The sequence below is a fragment of the Ranitomeya imitator genome, chromosome 2 (assembly GCF_032444005.1).
Source record: "Ranitomeya imitator isolate aRanImi1 chromosome 2, aRanImi1.pri, whole genome shotgun sequence".
NCBI lineage: Eukaryota > Metazoa > Chordata > Amphibia > Anura > Dendrobatidae > Ranitomeya > Ranitomeya imitator.
Genome location: NC_091283.1, coordinates 312,777,380 through 312,800,291, shown reverse-complemented (window position 1 = coordinate 312,800,291; position 22,912 = coordinate 312,777,380). Strand labels below are relative to the sequence as shown.

Genomic DNA, 22,912 nt, shown 5'->3' with positions numbered 1-22,912 from the left:
GAAGGATGGTTCGCTGAGACCTTGTATAGATTACCGCCTTCTAAATAAGATCACGGTCAAATTTCAGTACCCCTTGCCGCTGTTATCTGATTTGTTTGCTCGGATTAAGGGGGCTAGTTGGTTCACCAAGATAGATCTTCGTGGTGCGTATAATCTTGTGTGTATTAAGCGAGGCGATGAATGGAAAACTGCATTTAATACGCCCGAGGGCCATTTTGAGTACCTTGTAATGCCATTTGGACTTGCCAATGCTCCATCAGTGTTTCAGTCCTTTATGCATGACATCTTCCGAGAGTACCTGGATAAATTCCTGATTGTTTACTTGGATGATATTTTGGTCTTCTCGGATGATTGGGAGTCTCATGTGAAGCAGGTCAGAACGGTGTTTCAGGTCCTGCGTGCTAATTCTTTGTTTGTGAAGGAATCAAAATGTCTCTTTGGTGTTCAGAAGGTTTCATTTTTGGGGTTCATTTTTTCCCCTTCTACTATCGAGATGGACCCTGTTAAGGTCCAGGCCATCCATGATTGGACTCAGCCGACATCTCTGAAAAGTCTGCAAAAGTTCCTGGGCTTTGCTAATTTTTATCGTCGCTTCATCTGCAATTTTTCTAGTATTGCTAAACCATTGACCGATTTGACCAAGAAGGGTGCTGATGTGGTCAATTGGTCTTCTGCTGCTGTGGAAGCTTTTCAAGAGTTGAAGCGTCGTTTTTCTTCTGCCTCTGTGTTGTGTCAACCAGATGTTTCGCTTCCATTCCAGGTCGAGGTTGATGCTTCTGAGATTGGAGCGGGGGCTGTTTTGTCGCATAGAAGTTCTGATGGCTCGGTGATGAAACCATGCGCCTTCTTTTCCAGGAAGTTTTTGCCTGCTGAGCGAAATTATGATGTTGGCAATCGAGAGTTGCTGGCCATGAAGTGGGCATTCGAGGAGTGGCGTCATTGGCTTGAAGGAGCTAAGCATCGCGTGGTGGTCCTGACTGATCATAAGAACTTGACTTATCTCGAGTCTGCCAAGCGGTTGAACCCTAGACAGGCTCGTTGGTCGCTGTTTTTTGCCCGTTTTGACTTTGTGGTTTCGTACCTTCCGGGCTCTAAAAATGTGAAGGCGGATGCCCTGTCTAGGAGTTTTGTGCCCGACTCTCCAGGTTTATCTGAGCCGGCGGGTATTCTCAAAGAGGGAGTAATTGTGTCTGCCATCTCCCCTGATTTGCGGCGGGTGCTGCAAAAATTTCAGGCTAATAAACCTGATCGTTGCCCAGCGGAGAAACTGTTTGTCCCTGATAGGTGGACGAATAAAGTTATCTCTGAGGTTCATTGTTCGGTGTTGGCTGGTCATCCTGGAATCTTTGGTACCAGAGAGTTAGTGGCTAGATCCTTTTTGGTGGCCATCTCTGTCGCGGGATGTGCGTTCTTTTGTGCAGTCCTGTGGGATTTGTGCTCGGGCTAAGCCCTGCTGTTCTCGTGCCAGTGGGTTGCTTTTGCCCTTGCCGGTCCCGAAGAGGCCTTGGACACATATCTCTATGGATTTTATTTCAGATCTTCCCGTCTCTCAAAAAATGTCAGTCATTTGGGTGGTTTGTGATCGCTTCTCTAAGATGGTCCATTTGGTACCCTTGTCTAAATTACCTTCCTCCTCTGATTTGGTGCCATTGTTCTTCCAGCATGTGGTTCGTTTACATGGCATTCCAGAGAATATCGTTTCTGACAGAGGTTCCCAGTTTGTTTAGAGGTTTTGGCGAGCCTTTTGTGCTAGGATGGGCATTGACTTGTCTTTTTCCTCGGCTTTCCATCCTCAGACTAATGGCCAGACCGAACGAACCAATCAGACCTTGGAAACATATCTGAGATGCTTTGTTTCTGCTGATCAGGATGACTGGGTGTCCTTTTTGCCTTTGGCTGAGTTCACCCTTAATAATCGGGCCAGCTCGGCTACCTTGGTTTCGCCGTTTTTCTGCAACTCTGGGTTCCATCCTCGTTTCTCTTCAGGGAAGGTTGAGTCTTCGGACTGTCCTGGTGTGGATACTGTGGTGGACAGGTTGCAGCAAATTTGGACTCATGTAGTAGACAATTTGACCTTGTCCCAGGAGAAGGCTCAACGTTTCGCTAATCGCAGACGCTGTGTGGGTCCCCGACTTCGTGTTGGGGATTTGGTTTGGTTGTCTTGTCGTCATATTCCTATGAAGGTTTCCTCTCCTAAGTTTAAATCTCGTTTCATTGGTCCGTATAGGATTTCTGAGGTTCTTAATCCTGTGTCTTTTCGTTTGACCCTTCCTGATTCTTTTTCCATCCATAACGTATTCCATAGGTCATTGTTGCGGAGATACGTGGTACCTATGGTTCCATCTGTTGATCCTCCTGCCCCGGTTTTGGTGGAGGGGGAGTTGGAGTATATTGTGGAGAAGATTTTGGATTCTCGTGTTTCAAGACGGAAACTCCAGTATCTGGTTAAGTGGAAGGGTTATGCTCAGGAAGATAACTCCTGGGTCTTTGCCTCTGATGTCCATGCTCCCGATCTTGTTCGTGCCTTTCATATGGCTCATCCTGGTCGTCCTGGGGGCACTGGTGAGGGTTCGGTGACCCCTCCTCAAGGGGGGGGTACTGTTGTGAATTCTGTGGCAGAGCTCTCTCCTGTGGTCACAAGTGGTACTTCGGCTGATTCTCTCTATGAGCTTCTGTTGGTGGAGGAGATTGGTACTGCGGCTTCTGAGTTTCCTTCCTCAGGTGATGTGGTGAAGTCGTTAGGTGCTGCTCTATTTAACTCCACCTAGTGCTTTGATCCTGGCCTCCAGTCAATGTTCTAGTATTGGACTTGCTTCCTCCTGGATCGTTCCTGTGGCCTGCTGCTCTGCATAGCTAAGTTCCGCTTTTGTTATTTTTGTTTGCTGTTTTTTTCTGTCCAGCTTGCTTATTTGGTTTTTCTTGCTTGCTGGAAGCTCTGGGACGCAGAGGGTGTACCTCCGTGCCGTTAGTCGGTACGGAGGGTCTTTTTGCCCCCTTTGCGTGGTTGTTTGTAGGGTTTTGTGTTGACCGCAAAGTTACCTTTCCTATCCTCGCTCTGTTCAGAAAGTCGGGCCTCACTTTGCTAAATCTATTTCATCTCTACGTTTGTCTTTTCATCTTAACTCAGTCATTATATGTGGGGGGCTGCCTTTTCCTTTGGGGTATTTCTCTGAGGCAAGGTAGGCTTATTTTCTATCTTCAGGCTAGCTAGTTTCTCAGGCTGTGCCGAGTTGCATAGGGAGCGTTAGGCGCAATCCACGGCTGCCTTTAGTGTAGTTGGAGAGGATTAGGGATTGCGGTCAGCAGAGTTCCCACGTCTCAGAGCTCGTTCTATGTTTTTGGGTTATTGTCAGGTCACTGTATGTGCTCTGACTTCTATGTCCGTTGTGGTACTGAATTACCTAATCATAACAATATACTACGTGGCTGTGCTATATACTCCGTGGGCTGTGCAATATAGTACGCGGGTTGTGCAATATAGTACGCGGGCTGTGCAATATACTGCGTGGGCTGTGCTATACACTATGTGGTCTGTGTTATACACTACATGGCCTGTGTTATACACTATGTGGCCTGTGTTTTATACTGCGTGCCTGGCACTGTGCGGGCTGTGCAATATACTACGCGGGCTGTGCAATATACTCTGTGGGCTGTGCTATATACTTTGTGGGCTATGCTATATACTCTGTGGGCTGTGCTATATTCTCCGTGGGCTGTGCTATATACTACGTGGCACCATTCATCACCCCTCACATATGTCGCTGTAGTATTAATATGGGTCAGATCTTCACTCTAAAACAAAAAGTCACAGATAGATGGAAAAGTCAAATCTATGATCAGCTCTAATCCTGCCATCTCCACCGTTCTCATTACACAAGTATAAAACATATAATACTGGTGGATAAAACAAGACTGAGCACAAGACCTTCACAGCTGTCAAAACATCATAGGGGAGATCTCATGACACCTTCTCTCCATCTACCTGATGATCCTGAAGAACATTATGATCTTCTTGTTTACAGTCCTGTGGAAGAAGAGGATGGGGACATCTCTCAGGTGTTGTCTTCTTACTTGTTAGATCTGGAGGAAATACATACAGGGACTGAATTCATTCTTTACATACAGATAATTATAGGCCATGTGTATTTAGACCTGTCTATTACCTGGTGATGTGAGGGGCTGGGGAACCGCCATTATGACGTTCTTGTACAGATCTCTGTGTCCTTCTAAATACTCCCACTCCTCCATGGAGAAATAGACAACGACATCCTGACACCTTATAGGAACCTGACACATACAATGATAGCGTTATCCCCCGATCCCTTCATAGTGTTACTGTATAATGTCCCAGCATTCCCAGCAGTGTCACCTCTCCAGTCAGCAGCTCAGTCATCTTGTAGATGAGTTCTAGGATCTTCTGGTCATTGATGTCCTCATGTATCAGGGGGTGAGGAAGAGGCCTCGTGATTGGGCTCAGGGGTCTTCTGCATCCTTCAGACACAGGGTCCTGACAGCGATCACTAGAGGTCTTCTTCACTACTGTATAATCCTGGTAATGGAGAGACACATTAATAAATCTCACTACAGACATTTCCAGAGTCTTCACCTCTCCAGTTCTGTCCATCTGTTATTCCCATAGATGAGAATGATGTAATGTGACGTCATCAGAATCTCTCACCTCTCCAGTAAGCCGGAAGAGGATCTCTAGGGTGAGGTGCAATATTTTCTCTACCATCTTTTCTCTGTCTATATCCATCTTTGCTGGGTAAATCAGGAAAATTCTTTTATATAGAAGATCTTCACTGAGACGATATGATATTGTAGAGACCTGAATGAGAAGAAGATGAGCCGATGTAACATCATTAAAATCCTGTGTAATAATACAATTACTGGAGATAATAAGGGAAACATATGAGGAAATTTATTATTTTACAGTATTTAGTTTTCGTCTTTACATCTACTAATAAAACCTATATATTTAGGCCACAGACAACAAGCAGTTTGTTCCTCGGAGTCGTCAGCTGAATACGTTTCTCATAGACTCATCTTCCATAACGCTAATTCTCGTCTCATTTACCGACACTGGAATCGACATTAGCAATACTGCAGGAGATATTCATTACAAGTGACAGGAGAAATACCGCATATACTCGAGTATAAGCTGAGATTTTCAGCCCAAAAAATGGGCTGAAAATGCCCCTCTCGGCTTATACTCGAGTCATGGAAGGTGGGGGGGTCGGCGGGTGAGGGGGAGCGATGCCTGTCAAATACTCACCTGCTCCCAGCGCTCCTGGCGCGGTCCCCGCATGTCCCACGGTCTTTGGGCGCGGTAGCTTCTTCCCCTGTTCAGCAGTCACTGGTACCGCTCATTAAAGTTATAAATATGGACTCCACTCCCATGGGAGACGTGGGACATGCAGGGACCGCGCCAGGAGCGCCAGGAGCAGGCGAGTATGTCATATTCACCTTTCCGAATTCCGCCGCCGCCTCGTTTTCCGCGTTGTCTGCAGTGACTGTTCAGGTCAGAGGGCACGTTGACGTATTAGTGTGCGCGCCGCCCTCTGCCTGAACAGTCAGTGTGGAGAGAGGGGACGCTGAGGAGCAGCGGGCAGCGACGAGAGGCGAGTATGTCATTTTTTTTTAGTGCTGCAGCAGCATTACATGTGGCACAATGCTATATGGAGTGTCTATGGGGCCATAAGGAACTGCATGGAGCATTATATGGGGTATTTATGGGGCCATAACTGCATGGAGCATTATATGGGGCATCTATGGGGCCACAACTGCATGGAGCATTATATGGGGCCATAAAGAACTGCATGGAGCATTATATGGGGCATCTATGGGGCCATAACTGCATGGAGCATTATATGGGGCATTATATGGGGCATCTATGGGGCCATAAAGAACTGCATGGAGCATTATATGGGGCATCTATGGGGCCATAGCTGCGTGGAGAATTATATGGGGCATCTATGGGGCCATAACTGCATGGAGCATTATATGGGGCATTATATGGAGCATCTATGGGGCCATAAAGAACTGCATGGAGCATTATATGGGGCATCTATGGGGCCATAACTGCATGGAGCATTATATGGAGCATTATATGGGGCATCTACGGTGCCATAACTGCATGGAGCATTATATGGGGCATTATATGGGGCATCTATAGGGCCATAAAGAACTACATGGAGCATTATATGGGGCATCTATGGGGCCATAACTTCATGGAGCATTATATGGGGCATCTATGGGGCCATAACTGCATGGAGCAGTTATGGGGCATCTATGGGGCCATAAAGAACTGCATGGAGCATTATATGGAGCATCTATGGGGCCATAACTGCATGGAGCATTATATGGGACATCTATGGGTCCATAAAGAACTGCATGGAGCATTATATGGAGCATTACATGGGGCCATAAAGAACTGCATGGAGCATTATATGGAGCATCTATGGGGCCATAACTGCATGGAGCATTATATGGGGCATCTATGGAGCCATAAAGAACTGCATGGAGCATTATATGGGGCATCTATGGGGCCATAATGAACTGCATGGAGCATTATATGGAGCATCTATGGGGCCATAAAGAACTGCATGGAGCATTATATGGGGCATCTATGGGGCCATAAAGAACTGCATGGAGCATTATATGGGGCATCTACGGGGCCATAAAGAACTGCATGGAGCATTTTATGGAGCATCTATGGGCCATAAAGAACTGCATGGAGCATTATATGGGGCATCTATGGGGCCATAATGAACTGCATGGAGCATTATATGGTGCATTTATGGCGCCATAAAGAACTGCATGGAGCATTATATGGGGCATCTACTATATAATTGTCTAAGGGTCACTTCCGTCTTTCTGTCTGTCCTTCTGTCTGTCTGTCACAGATATTCATTGGTTGCGGCCTTTGTCTGTCATGGAAATCCAAGTCGCTGATTGGTCGTGGCAAAACAGCCACAACCAATCAGCGACGGGCACAGTCCAGCGGCAACATGGCCGCTCCTTCCTCCCCACAGTCAGTGCCCGCTCCGTACTCCCCTCCAGTCAGCGCTCACACAGGGTTAATGGCAGTGTTGACCGCGGTGTAACGCATTCGGTTAACGCTGCTATTAACCCTGTGTGACCAACTTTTTACTATTCATGCTGCCTATGCAGCATCAATAGTAAAAAGATCTAATGTTAAAAATAATTTTAAAAAAATTTAAAAAATCATTATATACTCACCGTCCGTCGGCCCCCCGGATCAGGAACCGGCGTTTCCCGCTTCTCGCGACACCCCGGTGACCGCTCCATGCATTGCGGTCTCGCGAGATGATGACGTAGCGGTCTCACAAGACCGCTATGTCATCATCTCGCGAGATCGCAATTGACTCTTCGGACCGGAGCGCGCAAGGAGCATCGGTAACCGCTTCGATCCGGGGGCTAACGGAGGGTGAGTATATCACTATTTTTTATTTGAATTCTTTTTTTTAACAGGGATATGGTGCCCACATTGCTATATACTGCGTGGGCTGTGCAATATACTACGTGGGCTGGGCAATATACTACGTGGGCTGTGCTATATACTACGTGGCTGGGCTATATACTAAGTGGCTGTGCTATATACTACATGGGCTGTGCTATATACGCTGTGCAATGTACTGCGCGGGCTGTGCAATGTACTTCATGGGCTGTGCAATATAGTACACGGGCTGTGCAATATAGTACGTGGGCTGTGCAATGTACTACGCGGGCTGTGCAATATACTACGCGGGCTGTGCAATGTACTACGCGGGCTGTGCAATGCACTACGCGGGCTGTGCAATATACTGCGTGGGCTGTGCTATATACTGCGTGGCCTGTGTTATACACTACATGGCCTGTGTTATACACTACGTGGCCTGTGTTATACACTACAAGCCTGTGTTATATACTGCGTGCGTGGTACTGCGCGGGCTGTGCAATATACTACGCAGGCTGTGCAATATACTACGCGGGCTGTGCAATATATTACGCGGACTGTGCAATATACTCCGTGGGCTGTGCTATATACTTCGTGGGCTGTGCTATATACTCCGGGGGCTGTGCTATATACTACGTGGCTGTGCTATATACTGTTATGATCTGGTGGTTTAGGAGCAACATGGAACGAGCTCTGAAGGAAGTGGTATCTGTACTGACTGCAGTCCCTAAGCTCAACACAACACTAGAAGTAGCCGTGGGATGCTCCTGTCACTCCCTAGGCACCTCGTCACAGCCTGAGAACTAACTACCTCTAAAGATAGAAACAGGAAAACTATCTTGCCTCAGAGAAAATCCCCAAAGTATAGATAGCCCCCCCACAAGTAATGACTGTGAGTGGAGAGGGAAAAAGACATACACAGAATGAAACTAGGATGAGCATAGGAGGCCAGTCTAGCTAGATAGATAGGACAGGATGGAATACTGTGCGGTCAGTATAAAACACTACAAAAAATCCACACAGAGTTTACAAAAATCTCCACACCTGACTAAAGGTGTGGAGGGTAAATCTGCTTCCCAGAGCTTCCAGCATCACAGAATTAATTCATACTGACAAGCTGGACAAACATAGAAAGCACAGAACGGATAAGTCCACAACCTGTGGACAGAAAAGAGCAAGCAAGGACTTAGCTTTGTTAAACTGGTCAGGATAACAGGGAAATCCAAAGAGATGTGAATCCAACCAGGAACCATTGACAAGTGGCACAAGCTGAAGGAAAGAGCCAGGCTAAATAGCCGAGCAGAAAAGACAATCAGTGGAAGCAGCTGCTGACAGCTAAATCCAAGGAGCAGCCATTCCACTTAAAACCACCGGAGGGAGCCCAAGAGCAGAACTCACAAAAGTGCCACTTACAACCACCGGAGGGAGCCCAAGAGCGGAATTCACAACAATATACTACGTGGCTGTGCAATATACTACGTGGCTGTGCTATATACTTCGTGGCCGGCTGCGAACAATCAGTGGTACTGTGGGAACATTATACTGTGTGTGGGGACCAAAAAAGGGGCACCATACAATGAGAGTAATACATGTTTGCTTGCTTCCATTCTTTCATAGTTGGGTTGTTTGTGTCACGCCGTTAACGGCGATAAAGGGGCAGGACGGTGTACTGGGACCCGCACCTGTCCGTGCCACTATAATGGGGCCCTGGTTTTCCCTTATCTCAGGGGTACCTATGATGGTTAGGAGATCTGAGCCGCCAGCGTATCCCTGTCTCCTGTGCAGACCCTATCAGTGGCCCCCTCACCCCCAAGGGTGGAGGACTGCACCAGTGTAACAATACAACAAATAACAGGGTATACAGACAAGGTAACTAAAAGTCTCAGACTCACCAAATGCTCACACAACCACAGAGAAAAACAGAGAAGGGAAGAGAAGGAAAAAACTAGGAAGGAAAACAGGTTTAACATGCAACCAAAACTGCAGACACCAATCTCTGTAAATAAACCTCCAACTCCAAAACTACGCTCCTTCAACCTCCAAGCCAGGCAGTAGAACTAATCGCTGACAATAGCTGAAGTCAGGACTGGGTCTATATAGAGCAGGGCTCCCCAAACTGTAGCTCGGGAGCCACATGTGGCTCGCGGTCCCATGAATTGTGGCTCTCGACTGTCTGCCAACTTGCAAGTATGAAGAGTACATCTCAAAATGGTGAATTTTGTGAGTATCCCTGCACAGAAGTGCAGTTCTGGATGCACTTTTACTGGTCTTTGGGGTTTAGAGATGTTTTAGGTATGGTACGCTGGAGGTTGGTACTACATGTTAGAGGAGGTGCTCAAAGCTGGATGTGACAGTGTGTTGGGAGTCCTTGCTGGGAGAATACTGAATGGGGGTATTGTGGGAACCTCTAGATCTCAGTCTACTGCTTTGGAGTGATTTCTGCGGAAGAGCTTCGGTTATCATTATACCCGTAATGGGGGCTTTGGTTGATCCTACTTTGAAGGGGGTGGGAGCTGGATGTGGCTCACGACCCTCTCTCAGTGCTGAATGTGGCTCGCGACCCTCTCTCTTAGCTGAATGTGGCTCTCAAGGTCAGAAAGGTTGGGACCACTGATATAGAGGATCGATCAGATTACAAAATCCACTTCAAGTGAGAGACCCAGCTCTCAGCAACTCAGCAATAAGGTTAACTCCTGCACTGCTGGCACACAGCAGCCAGGTCAGAATACAGGTGAAGAGCTTCTGTTCACTGTGTGTGAACGAGGCCCAGTGTGCTGCGGTTCTCTGAAACCTCTCTGTCGTGGTAGCCCCGTGACAGTTTGTATCTATCAGTTGAAAAGAAACAAAACCATTGTGATTCTTATAAGGAGACAACACAAACCCCTTAAATATAACATTTTATAACAACCCCACAATCTGTGACTCTTCAGGGTAAATCGCTCTCTCACCATTGCATTAGAGCTGTGTCACGATATGGTATGAAATATCATAAGTAGTTCTCTTGCTAGCCTGCGTGGGCTAAGCCCCCCTTCTTGGAGTGATACTGCAACAGTTGTAGCTGCAAATTCCTGGCTTTCCTTCTCAGAGAGTGTGGGGGTTAGGAGAGCCAAAGTTATTTACGACCGGCATTTCCTGTGTAAGCTCTTGTTCAGCTACAAGTGAAGTAGAAACTTCGAGGATCCATGAAAGATTCTTTGTTTAGTTTTTGTTAGATATTAGGCAAGCGATTTAAGCTAGACATACGAAAATATATATTCTTATTCTCATTCTCACTCGGTGTACCTACCCATTCCCCGAAACACGGGCTTCTAACTCCGTCTGGTAAAGAAGTAGGGTTTTCTCTGTAAATATGTATCCCAGATAGGAAATATTTGATCTCATTAGAATGCTCACGTTAATCCGAGATGAATGAGGAGTATGTTAGGACTCTGACATGTTTTGTAGTGATGTTATAGAAATCAGAGAAAATAGTTTAAAGTTTAGGCAGAATGTAGAGAGAGGAGGGTCTGGATAAGCCAGCCTTTCTGTGATGTCACAGCCTTAATGTTTTAAGTGTCTGGCAGGCTCTGAGGAGTCACTTTTCTGCTTGATTTCTTGTCTTCTCCTGGAAGAGCCCTGCACACGTCCAAATGAGCTGGGACGTATGGTTGCCTGCAATGCTTTGAACATGTGAGTGATACTTTTCTCATTTAATCCCTGTTTATTTCATAATTACCCTTGTACATATTTGCAATTGTCTCATTTGTAACATCTTTGTAAAATATTTTGATAAAACACTGCCTGAAACTTTTGATGGGGTATATTATTTAATACCAGTTCTTTCTCCTGTTCTAAACCGTACCCCAAGTCTCTTGAAGGGAAAATACGCTACTGTTACTGTTGTGTTGGGTTAGCTTCGGACCCGTTTAATCAAAGCTGGTGGCAGCGAGAGTGTGCTGACTTTTGGGGTTATGCTGAAGCGACTGCGGCATTGCTAATTATTGTTCCTGCCTGAGTGGGAGTAGTTATCGCGTCGCTGCAGCGTGCCCAATAGCCAGTACATAGCAGGCAGCCTTTCTGGCGACTAATTACCCAGGGTGCAGTACCTAATCTGACCTGAGAGTAAGGGGGCGCCAGAGAGCTGCAAGTGTTAAGTGGAACTGTAAGTGGGATATACATAAATCCCTGCAGTTCGTGGTATATAGAAAAGCAGTGGGATACCTAGAATAAGCCCCTGCTGTAAACTAAGAGGTCAATAGCCCTGTGTGTGTTGTTTCATCACATTATAGCAGTGGAGGGATAACTAAGATAAGCCCCCCTGCACATGTGATAGCCGTCTGTTGGCCTCAAGTCACCTCAATTTGTGACGTAGGGGTGACGGTCACGGTGGGAATCCTGACCAATTGGTGACAGCGGTCAGGGGAATCGTGACAATTGGTGGCAAGGCGGTGGGATATCTTAGAGCATTAGTGATTTGGTTTGAGTAATCATTCCTCTCACTAAAAACTTGCAGAAAGTTCTTGCGAGGACTCTGCGCAAATAAGTTTGGAAAACGAACTCAGTGTTTTATTAGTCTTGAGACAATTGCGTACTGGTAATTATCCCCTCCCTTCTCTTCGTTTTTCTATCCTATCTTTTATTTGGCAATCATGGCTGCGAAAGGGGAAGCCTGGTACAACCAACAGAAGAAGGACTTTCTTGCTGGGATATGCACGTGACATGGCCTGAACCCCCAGGACAGGTCCAAGGCTCAAATGGTCGCTGAACTGGTGCAATTTGAAGCAGACCAAGCCAGGCCAAAGAGCCCAGAGGCCTCAGAAGCCAGCACAAGCGAACATGGTGCTGCAGCAGAGGTCCAACCACTGAATACGGGCCCTACTGGCAACCAGGGGGGTGCAGACCTCCTCCTGCAGCTGGCTCTGCATCAAGGCTCCGCAGATGACCTAGAGAGACGTCTGCAGCTGATCCAGCAATACCAGCAAGCCGAGCGAGAGGCCCAGGCCCAGCGAGCCGAGCGAGAGGCCCAGCGAGCCGAGCGAGAGGCCCAGCGAGCCGAGCGAGAGGCCCAAGCGGAGCGGGAGTACCAGCTACAGATGGCACGACTGCAAATGCAGGGGTTGTCCCAGACCAACCGTGAGCCCAGCAGCGCTCAGACGCCGAAGCCCCGACCCGATCACTTTCCTGTTATGGAGAAGGACGGAGACTTGGACACGTTTCTGCGGGCCTTTGAGAAAGCCTGCAGACAGTACCGGCTGCCTACAGAAGAATGGGCACGATACCTGACACCAGGGCTGAGAGGCAAAGCTCTGGAGGCGTTTGCTGCCCTCCCTCAAGAACAAGATGGAGACTATGAGGCCATCAAGCAGGCTCTGATAGCCAAGTACCAGCTTACACCCGAGGTGTACCGTAGAAAGTTCCGGACCCTCCAACGTGGCCCACACGACAGTTACAGTGATGTGGTGCATGGACTGGGGACCCACTTTGACCAGTGGACCCAAGGACTGTCAGTGACCACCTTTGCACAGCTGCGAGACCTGATGATCAAAGACCAGTTCTTTCATCTTTGCCCAGCTGAGGTGCGACAGTTCGTGATGGACAGAGAACCCAAAGACGTGACGAAAGCAGCGCAGATTGCCGATGCCTATGAGGCCAACCGTAGATCGGAAGTGCGGAAGCCAGTCACCACCAGCTGGAGAGGGGGTAAGCCTGCATCCAACGCCAGTACCCCTGCCAGCCAACACACCAGAGGTCCTGGCCCTGTGGCCAACAACACCAGACCTACCACCGAACCTCGCCAGTGTTACTACTGCAAGCGGCCTGGGCATATCAGTACCTTCTGTCCAGACAGGCCGAAGAACCCCCCAGCCAAGGCCCCAGTGCCTAATGCAGCGGTTCTTTTGGTGGGTGGTGTGGTTGGGAGGGTGTGTGACAACGTACAGCCCGTCACTGTGGGAGGCCATGTTGCTACAGGCCTCAAGGACACCGGGGCTGAACGAACCCTCATCCGACCCGAACTGGCGGCCCCTGAAGAAATCATTCCGGGGAAAACCCTAACTGTCACTGGGATTGAGGGCATCAGCTGTCCCTTACCGATGGCCCGGGTTTTTATTGATTGGGGTGTCGGGAGCGGGGTGAAGGAAGTGGGGCTGTCTGATAATTTGCCCACTGATGTTTTGTTGGGGACTGATTTGGGGAGGTTGGTTGCCCACTACGTCACTGATACCCCTCCCCAATCTACTAATAAGGGTAAAGTTAACCCTGATGATGATGATGATGGGAAATCGCATGTGTTACCTGACCATGCTTTATCTTGTAATGATGCATCTATTAACCATTTTTTTCCTAGGATTGATGGTGAAAATGTTGTACCTGTGCCAGCTGAACCTGATAATGATTTTTCTATGAAGGTTAATGTGTCCATAGGTACAGGCGTGCCCAGCCACGTCGCTCTGCGGAGTGAGACGGCTGAGGAACCCCTAACAGGGGCAAGTGTCGGTGCTACAGGAAATGGGGAGATGCATGGGAACCGTGAGGAAGGTGATGCCATGAAAGTGACCAGTGCCACCGAGGAAGGTAACTGGCCCATAAGTAGCACTGCCCCTGGAGTGTTGGGGGTGGATGGGGAGGTAGAGCCCATAGCAGCGCCGGCTGATGGGTCTGTAGAAACCCCCGGGGAGACAGCCTACGTAGGTGCTGTCACCCGCAGTCAGAGTGCCCGGAACGCAGATAACTGTCAGCCTTCCGGACCCTCCTCAGTCATTACTGTGACTGAACCATAGGTGGACCCAGAGCAGGTCCAAGAGGGTTCCCGTGGGGAAGGGACCCTGACGTCGCTTCTGGCTTCCCCTAGCCAGGAGTTTCAGGCCGCTCTGCACACAGATGCGAGCCTAGAGAGTTTGAGACAACTTGCCAGGACGCACTTCTCCGAGGCTGATAAGGAGAAGGTGTTCTGGGAACGAGGAAGGTTGTACCGGGAGACAGTACCCGGAGAATCACAAAAGGAGTGGTTGAGGGAAAGACAGCTGGTCGTCCCGCAGCAATTCCTGGGTGAGTTGTTGCGGATTGCCCATGAGATCCCGCTAGCTGGACACTTGGGGATCAGCAAAACTAAGGCCCGGCTGTCTCAACACTTCTATTGGCCTAAGATGGGGACAGATGTGTCAAAGTACTGCCGCTCCTGTATCACTTGTCAAAGAGTGGGGAAGGCGGGGCCTGCTCTTAAGGCTCCCCTGATCCCTTTGCCAGTGATAGAGGAGCCTTTCCAGAGGATCGCGGTGGACATTGTGGGCCCGCTGGCCGTCCCCAGCAGCTCTGGAAAGCAATACATCCTTACTGTGGTAGACTATGCTACCCGGTACCCAGAGGCAGTAGCTCTGTCGTCAACTAGGGCAGATAAGGTGGCGGATGCCCTGTTGGCCATCTTTTCACGTGTAGGGTTTCCCAGGGAAATGCTTACTGATCAAGGGACCCAATTTATGTCTCGCCTAATGGAGGCTCTCTAAGAAAATGCAGGTGAAGCACCTGGTATCGAGTGCGCATCACCCACATCCCAATGGCTTGTGTGAACGCTTCAATGGTACCCTCAAACAGATGCTACGCATGCTGGTTGAGACTCAAGGGCGCGACTGGGAGCGGTACCTCCCACACCTGCTGTTCGCTTACCGAGAGGTTCCGCAAGCCTCGACGGGGTTCTCCCCCTTCGAGCTCCTGTACGGCAGGCGAGTCCGGGGACCCCTGGGGTTGGTAAGAGAATCCTGGGAAGAGGAGCCGAACCCTTCTGAAGTGTCCCTAGTGAAGTATGTCATGCGCTTCCGTGACAAGATGCAGACCTTGACGCAGTTGGTGCATGACAACATGACGCAGGCTCAGGCTGATCAGAAGCACTGGTACGACCAGAACGCCCGGGAGCGGACCTACCACGTGGGTCAAAAGGTGTGGGTGCTGGTCCCCGTACCAACGGATAAGCTTCAGGCAGCCTGGGAGGGCCCGTACGTCGTCCACCAACAGCTCAACCCGGTCACGTACATGGTCACGCTTGACCACGCTCGGGGTAGGCGAAAGGCCTTTCACGTCAACATGATGAAGGCTCATCACGAACGTGAACCTTTCATCCTACCGATCTGCAGCTTGCCCGAAGACAGGGAGGAAGACACCCTCCTGGACATGCTGGCCCAAGCCAAGGCCAATGGGTCCATTGAGGACGTGGAGGTAAGCGCCTCGTTAACTGAATCCCAGCGGTTGCAGTTGCAAACCACACTGGAACCCTTCCGGGTCGTGTTCTCCAACCGACCTGGGAGGACTCAGCTAGCAGTCCACGAGGTGGACACCGGGAATCATGCCCCACTACGGCGAACACCCTATCGAATCTCTGACCAGGTGCAGCAGACAATGCGCCAAGAGATCGATGAGATGTTACAGCTGGGGGTGATTCTACGGTCAAAGAGCGCGTGGGCATCACCTGTAGTTCTCGTGCCAAAGAAGGACCGGACCACCAGGTTCTGCGTGGACTACAGGGGGCTCAACGCCATCACAGCCTCGGATGCGCACCCAATGCCGCGCATCAAGGAGCTGCTTGAGAAGTTAGCTGGCGCAAATTACCTAACAATAATGGATCTGAGTCGAGGATACTGGCAGATTCCCCTGAGCCCCGAGGCGCAGGAGAAGTCCGCCTTTATCACACCCTTTGGACTGTACGAGTCCACGGTCATGCCCTTCGGCATGAAGAATGCCCCTGCCACTTTCCAGCGGATGGTCAACCTCCTGCTTCATGGACTGGAGAAGTACGCCGTGGCATACTTGGATGACATTGCCATCTTCAGTCTCTCCTGGGAGGAACACCTGCAGCATCTCGAGGAGGTGCTCCGGCGAATTCACCAAGCAGGACTGACTATCAAGCCGGGAAAGTGCCAGATGGGCATGAGGGAGGTTCACTACCTGGGGCACCGGGTAGGCGGGAACACCCTGAAGCCAGAGCCTGACAAAGTGGGAGTGATCGTAAACTGGCCCACTCCCGTGACCAAGAAACAGGTGATGTCCTTCTTGGGCACTGCAGGGTACTATAGGCGCTTCGTACAGCACTATAGTAGCCTGGCAAAACCTTTGACGGACCTCACCAGGAAGAAGCTACCCCACATCGTCAACTGGACAGATGGCTGTGAGGGGGCCTTCAAGGCGTTGAAAACCGCACTGTGCAACGCCCCTGTGTTGAAAGCAGTCGACAGTAGTCGACCGTTCTTGGTGCAGACCGACGCCAGCGAGTTTGGCCTTGGTGCTGTGCTCAGCCAGGTTGACTCGGAGGACCAAGAGCACCCCGTGTTATACCTGAGCCGGAAACTTTTGCCGAGGGAAGTGGCCTACTCCACAATCGAGAAGGAGTGCCTGGCCATAGTCTGGGCCCTGCAGCGCTTGCAGCACTACTTGTACAGTCGCCCCTTCACTGTGGTGACCAACCACGACCCTCTGCGCTGGCTAAACGCCATGTGTGGAACCAACGGCAGGTTGCTACGCTGGAGCCTTGCCCTTCAGCAGTTTGACTTCACCATTGAACACAAAACGGGCAAAGAGCATGGGAATGCAGATGGACTCTCCCGCCAGGGTGAACCTACTGAGGTGCCCATGGAGGCATACTGTGGGGTACTGCCTCCCTAGCGCACACCAAAAGGGGGAGGTGTCACGATATGGTATTAAATATCATAAGTAGTTCTCTTGCTAGCCTGCGTGGGCTAAGCCCCCCTTCTTGGAGTGATACTGCAACAGTTGTAGCTGCAAATTCCTGGCTTTCCTTCTCAGAGAGTGTGGGGGTTAGGAGAGCCAAAGTTATTTACGACCGGCATTTCCTGTGTAAGCTCTTGTTCAGCTACAAGTGAAGTAGAAACTTCGAGGATCCATGAAAGATTCTTTGTTTAGTTTTTGTTAGATATTAGGCAAGCGATTTAAGCTAGACATACGAAAATATATATTCTTATTCTCACTCGGTGTATCTACCCATTCCCCGAAACACGGGCTTCTAACTCCGTCTGGTAAAGAAGTAGGGTTTTCTCTGTAAATATGTATCCCAGATAGGAAATATTTGATCTCATTAGAATGCTCACGTTAATCCGAGATGAATGAGGAGTATGTTAGGACTCTGACATGTTTTGTAGTGAAGTTATAGAAATCAGAGAAAATAGTTTAAAGTTTAGGCAGAATGTAGAGAGAGGAGGGTCTGGATAAGCCAGCCTTTCTGTGATGTCACAGCCTTAATGTTTTAAGTGTCTGGCAGGCTCTGAGGAGTCACTTTTCTGCTTGATTTCTTGTCTTCTCCTGGAAGAGCCCTGCACACGTCCAAATGAGCTGGGACGTATGGTTGCCTGCAATGCTTTGAACATGTGAGTGATACTTTTCTCATTTAATCCCTGTTTATTTCATAATTACCCTTGTACATATTTGCAATTGTCTCATTTGTAACATCTTTGTAAAATATTTTGATAAAACACTGCCTGAAACTTTTGATGGGGTATATTATTTAATACCAGTTCTTTCTCCTGTTCTAAACCGTACCCTAAGTCTCTTGAAGGGAAAATACGCTACTGTTACTGTTGTGTTGGGTTAGCTTCGGACCCGTTTAATCGAAGCTGGTGGCAGCGAGAGTGTGCTGACTTTTGGGGTTATGCTGAAGCGACTGCGGCATTGCTAATTATTGTTCCTGCCTGAGTGGGAGTAGATATCGCGTCGCTGCAGCGTGCCCAATAGCCAGTACATAGCAGGCAGCCTTTCTGGCGACTAATTACCCAGGGTGCAGTACCTAATCTGACCTGAGAGTAAGGGGGCGCCAGAGAGCTGCAAGTGTTAAGTGGAACTGTAAGTGGGATATACATAAATCCCTGCAGTTCGTGGTATATAGAAAAGCAGTGGGATACCTAGAATAAGCCCCTGCTGTAAACTAAGAGGTCAATAGCCCTGTGTGTGTTGTTTCATCACATTGTAGCAGTGGAGGGATAACTAAGATAAGCCCCCCTGCACATGTGATAGCCGTCTGTTGGCCTCAAGTCACCTCAATTTGTGACGTAGGGGTGATGGTCACGGTGGGAATCCTGACCAATTGGTGACAGCGGTCAGGGGAATCGTGACAAGCTGATACTATGAAGCTAAAGTGACTAAACAGACTTTCTGTCACCTCCATAAAGGGGCACTTTTCTGTGTTTGTCAGAACTGTTCGAGGATTATTAGAGGTGACAGTTTCCCCAGTTAGAAGGGACACCTGTGGATATTGGGGTCTTTACCTGCTGTAATTTTAGTAAATAGTATCCTATACAGAAGCTCCACTCATTACAAGTATAAAGCACCACTTGCACAGACATCCCCATGGTTTTGAAAGATAAAACAAAAATGGCCCATTCGTCAAGACGGTATTCACCAGAGCAGGCATATCTTTTCCTTGCCTCCAAGACGGATTCAGCCAGTGAGGAAGATCCCACATTCCTTTAGTCCTCCTCATCTAGTTAGGAAAGAACCCAACAAGGCACCCTAGGACCTAGGCAACCCCTCCAACAATCGATCCTATATAGATTGCATCTCCGAAAATTATTAGCCCTTCTGTCATGATCCCAGTGCAGGGTTTCACCTGCACGCCAGGGGTTAATGTGTTGATCAGTGCAGGCTCTGACCTGCACACCTGGGGCTTATTATTGGCCTCTCTTTGGTTCGGGGTGAGCTTCTTATAGCCCTGGGAAGCTCCAATCCCTGTCAGTTATATCTTTGCTATTGGCTGAGTGTGTTGACCCCTGTTTGCTTGTGCCTTGTGCCTGTATTCTAGTTTGTTTGTATGGTTCTGACTCGGTTCTGTTCCCTGGTGTGATTTTGCCTTTTGATTCTGTACTGTGTATCTGCTTCTCTGGTTTTCTGACTCCTGCCACGTCCCTGACTATTCTTTATTTCCTTGCTCCCTGTGTACTGTGTTACCGCTCCCGTTTATTGACCTCGGCTTGTCTTGAATTGCGTCTTCCTCTGCCTCATCCTTTCCCTGATGTCCGGTGACTCCCTTTCCCTTCTCCTGTACCCTTTGTTCCTGTAGTATCCTGCATACTCCTGCTACAGGACACTAAGCCCCGCCCCCTGTTGTCACGTGACCACAGGTCCTTTCAGTACACTCACCACCTGGTGTTCTGCTCACTCCAGCTCTGCTGTAACGGTGTTTTCTTGCCCAGCTCTCGGGCGCTGTGAGTACAGCTGTCACAGGCTGTCTGAGACTCTGGGTTATCACTGTCAGGGCAGCATAAACCACTGGGGAGTGCCACCTGGCGGTTTCTCCTGATAGTTTGCCCTGATACCGTCATTCCGGATTTGATCAGCAGCTAAGGAATCCAGTTTGACACCACTGGCCTCACTGAAATTGAATTCTTTTTCAACGAGGAAATAATAAATCTTATGGTGGCCCAGACAAACTTGTATGCCCATCTATTTTTCACCCAAAATCCCACATCATCATACATCAGATGGACGCCTGTAGATGCAGCAGAGATGATGACATTTTGGGGAATTGTGCTGCATATGGGCATAATCCGAAAACCAGAGCTTCGGCAATACTGGAGTACTGATATTCTCTACAGTACCAATATTCTAAACAAACACTGTCCTTATAATACGACTGGCACTTCCCAGCTGCTAACTACTCAGAAAACTCGGACTGACATGAAAGACAGCCGAAACAATGAAGAGATCCAGTAATAGATTAAATCAAGGCTTTATTATTAAAACAACATATCTAGTGCCATATTGCACAAGCACCTTAATAGGAAGTGGGATGCCAATTTGTACAAATTGCTATAAGCATATATAGCCACATAGTATAAAGCAGATGCCGCACATACACTTTACTGTGTAACACTAGAGTTGCCTCAGCATACAAACAGTGTAACCATAATTAGCATAATAAGCATATATAACTGCAGCAAACAGATGTCATATCTACCTGTGGCTAAACTGGCGTCCCACCTCACCCCAACGCGCGTTTCAAATCCAGCTTCTTCCGGGGGCGTGTCTGGGGCGGGTAAGTGCAGAGTTTTTATAGTGCATAACCACCAGTGAACTGGTGGTGAAGTGTTTTAATAATAAAGCCTTGATTTAATCTATTACTGGATCTCTTCATTGTTTCGGCTGTCTTTCATGTCAGTCCGAGTTTTCTGAGTAGTTAGTACCAATATTCTGTATGGCCATGACAAGTACACGATTTGAAGAAATCCAAAAATGATTGCATTATGGTGATAATGCGCAGTGTACTCCCTGAGATGATCCGAACTTTGATAGTCTATATAAAATTAGGCCAGTGGTTGAACACTTCAGTAGAAAATTTGCTGAGGCGTACAACCTCCAAAGGGACATTACTATAAATGAATCTCTGGTTCATTTCAAAGGGAGGCTAAAATTTCAACAATACCTGCCCAGTAAAAGGGCCAGGTATGGAATTAAACTGTCCACATTGTACGAGAGTACCCTAGGGTAAACACACAGAATTAGGGTCTACAAGGGAAAAGACACCCAGATTACCTGGTGGTGAGGGGGAATATTGTGTGGGAATTGATGCACCCACTGCTGGATAAGGTTTATGACCTCCACATTGATAACTTTCACATCATCCCCCTCTTCAAGACCCTCTCTGCGAGAGGTAAAGTTGCCTGCGGCGCCATGCGAAAAAATCAGAGGGACCTGCCTAAGCCACTAAATGGGCAAACGCAGAGAAAAGGCAAAAGCCGAGCCCAATGCAGCGACAACATGCTGGTGGTCAATTATAAGGACAAAAGGGATGTCCTTATCTTCACCACCATACACCGTGACAACAGCTCCCTTGTCACTGTTCGTGGTACCACAATACAAGTCCCAAAGCCAGATTGTAACTTGGATTACAATCGGTACATGGGTGGTGCAGAACTCTCAGATTAGGTCCTCAAACTCTACAATGCCATGAGAAAAGCCAAAGTATGGTACAAAAAAATGGCTGTGCACACTGTATAGATGACGTGATGCAGCCGGACAGTCACAGCAACGCCAGTAGCCCACATGGCTACGGCATTACCGTGTATGGCAGGCAATCCCGGCGTGTTTATTGGCTGGGAACTGGAGCATGGCTCTCCATCACCTGCGATACTCACTCCAGTAACAAGCTTGTCCGAACTCCCGATGACTGTAATGGGGGCTTTGCTTGACACTACATTAAGGGGGACAGGAGCAGAATGTTGCTCGCGACCTGCTGTCAGAGCTAAATGAAGCTTGCGACCCTCTCAGTACTGAATGTGGCTCTCTAGGTCAAAAAGGTTGGGGACCACTGCTATAGAGGCTACCTATGGGGATGCGTCATATTAAGGGCTGCAATATACTATAGAGGCTGCCTATGCGGGTTTTGGCGTTGCGCCTACTGTTTGGGTTGGGGAACACTAGCTTGGCAGCGGATTAACGTAGTCAGGCACAGTTTTTTCACACAAAACAGTCCATACGGTTTATTGAAACGTCATAAACCGGTCCGTAAGCCAGGTTGCATATCACCGGCTTATACATAGTCCATTACTTCATCACGCATGGCTTTACAAAGCATTCACTAATCAAGCCTGTCTCTGTCCAGTCACCGGGTGACCGAGCAGTTCAGTAACTGTCCTTTGTCAGTGCACATAGTTCTTTCCCCATACCCGAGGTTACCTCTCAGGAGCTCTGCTCCACAAGCTGACTCCTTGTCAGTTCTGGCTTACCCAACACAGAAACACAGAAGCCATCCCAGACTCTGCAGGTACATGGTCTCACCAGGTGCTTCCAGGAAGTCTCCACTCACAGGAGCTTCCAACACCGACCATCCAGGTCCATGGTCTCTACACATGCTCTTCAGGAAGTCGTCACTCGCCAGAGCTTCCAACACAGACCTAACCTCTTTCAGGACCTACAACACAGACCACTCAGGTCCATACACTCTGACAATGTGATCAGACCTCAGTCACATTATATGGTTGTAACCACCCCCCATGGATGGGAGGTGCATGTGTGGTTAGTCAATTCCCACCCAGCTCTTTGACTAACCCTATAAGTCCCCCTTATAAGTAAACACAACAAACACTTGTGAAACTATAAGTCCCAGCATAACCGTATCATTTTGGGCTTACAGCGCAGAGAAACATACCAGCCATTTACAATAATGCCAGTCCCTAATTCACCATCAGAATTGTGCCTCCAAGCACATCCTGAAGCACACACACAGTGCCCATTAGCTGTAACAGTGGTCACTGCGTCACAGGGTGCATTATATTAACCCCTTAGTGACAGAGCCAATTTGGTACTTAATTTTTGCAATTCTGACCACTGTCACTTTATGAGGTTATAACTCTGGAACGCTTCAACGGATCCCGCTGATTCTGAGACTGTTTTTTCGTCACATATTGTACTTCATGATAGTCGTAACATTTCTTCGATATTACTTGCGATTATTTATGAAAAAAATGGAAATGTGGCGAAAAT

At 48.4% G+C, this 22,912-nt stretch overlaps 1 pseudogene; it reads right to left on the bottom strand.

Annotated features, from left to right (window-relative positions):
* LOC138663416 (zinc finger protein 585A-like) overlaps positions 1-22,912 on the bottom strand; it is an 86,506-nt pseudogene that overhangs the window by 53,113 nt on the left and 10,481 nt on the right.